Consider the following 2,027-nt stretch of genomic DNA (forward strand, 5'->3'; position numbering starts at 1 on the left):
GGTGGCCCCCCCCCCCCATGCACAAATTTCATGCACCAGGCCTCTAGTATTATATATTAACTTCAGGTGTACAATCCAGATATTAGACATTACATAACTTACTAAGTGACCATCCCAATAAATCTAGTACCCATCTGACACCATATATAGTTATTACATTATTTTTTAAAACATATTTTTATTGATTTCAGAGAGGAAGGAACAGGGAGAGAGAGATAGAAACATCAGTGATGAGAGAGAATCATTGATTGGCTGCCTCCTGCACACCTCCTATTGGGGATCAAGCCTGCAACCCAGGCATGTGCCCTTGACTGGAGTTGAACCCAGGACCTTTCAGTCCACAGGCTGATACTCTATCCACTGAGCCAAATCAGCTGGGACAATTATTACATTTTGACTATACTCCTATGGTGTAATTTACATCGCTATGACTATTCTGTAACTACCTATTTGTACTTCTTAATCCCTTCACCTTTTTCACCTATTCCCCTAAAACCCTTTCCATCTGGCAACCGTCAAAATGTTCTCTATATTTATGAGTCTGTCTGTTCTGCTTGTTTGTCTATTTTACTTTTTTTAGATTCAATTGTTAATATATATGTATTTATTGCCATTTTTAAAAAATATTTTATTGATTTTTTATAGAGAAGAAGGGAGAGGGACAGAGAGTTAGAAACATCGATGAGAGAGATCGATCAGCTGCCTCCTGCATGCCCCCTACTGGGGATGTGCCCGCAACCCAGGTACATGCCCTTGACTGGAATCGAACCCGGGACCCTTGAGTCCGCAGGCCGACGCTCTATCCACTGAGCCAAACCGGTTCGGCATATTGCCATTTTATTATTCATATTTTTCTTCTTCCTTCTCCTCTTTCTTTTTCTTCAAGATCCTTAATTTTTCATGTAATACTGGTTTGCTGGTGATGAACTCCTTTAGCTTTTTCTTATCTGGAAAGCTCTTTATATGTCCTTCAGTTCTAAATGATAGCTTTGCTGAGTAATCTTTGTTGTAGTCTTTGATTTTTTTATCACTTTGAATATTTCTTGCCAATCCCTTCTGGCCTGCAAAGTTTCTGTTGAGATATCAGCTGACAATATTGTGGGAGCTCCCTTGTAGTTAGCTAACTGCTTTTCTCTTGCTACTTTTAAGATTCTCTCTTTAACCTTTTGTATTTTAATTATGATGTATCTTGGTGTGGGCCTTTTTAGGTTCATCTTTTTTGGGACTCTTTGTGCTTTTTTGGACTTATATGTCTATTTCCTTCATCAGGTAAGGGAAGTTTTCTATCATTATCATTATTTTTGTTGTTGTTGTTAATCCTCACCTGAGAATATTTTTTCCATTGATTTTTAGAGAGAGTGGAAGTGAGGGAGGGAGAGGAGAGAGAGAGAGAGAGAGAGAGAGAGAGAGAGATTGGTTGCCACCTGCACATGCCCCAACAGGTGCCAGGGATCAAGCCTGCAACCCAGGTATGTGCCCTTGACCAGGAATCAAAACAGCAACCCTTCAGTGTGGGGACTGATTTTCTAACCAGAGCCACACTATCCAGGGAATTATTTTTCACATAGCTTTCAATTCCTTGCTCTCTCTCTCTCTCTCTCTCTCTCTTGCATAGGTTTCAATTCCTTGCTCTCTCTCTCTCTCTCTCTTCTCCTTCTAGTACCTGTGATACAAATGTTGGTATGCTTGATGTTGTCCTTATGTTTTCAGACAGGAACCGGGCCTGGAGCAGGTCTGCCTCTGACTACCTGTGATACGAATGTTGGTATGCTTGATGTTGTCCTTATGTTTCCAGACAGGAACCGGGCCTGGAGCAGGTCTGCCTCTGACCAGCCAGTAGTGTATGGGTTCTTGACCTCTTTCAGGAAAGATATCACTCTAAAGGCCATCTTTACACTTGCCTTCCTGGCAATGTGAGTCAATAATTCTCTTTAATTATTATGAATCAACATGGGTTTCTTCCACTTACAAGTGAATACTCCTTTTTAGTAGAGTTATCAACAATGAAGAGAATTGCAATAATGGTT

Source organism: Myotis brandtii, unplaced genomic scaffold (assembly GCF_000412655.1).
Source record: "Myotis brandtii unplaced genomic scaffold, ASM41265v1 scaffold1667, whole genome shotgun sequence".
In the NCBI taxonomy this organism is placed as follows: Eukaryota; Metazoa; Chordata; class Mammalia; order Chiroptera; family Vespertilionidae; genus Myotis; species Myotis brandtii.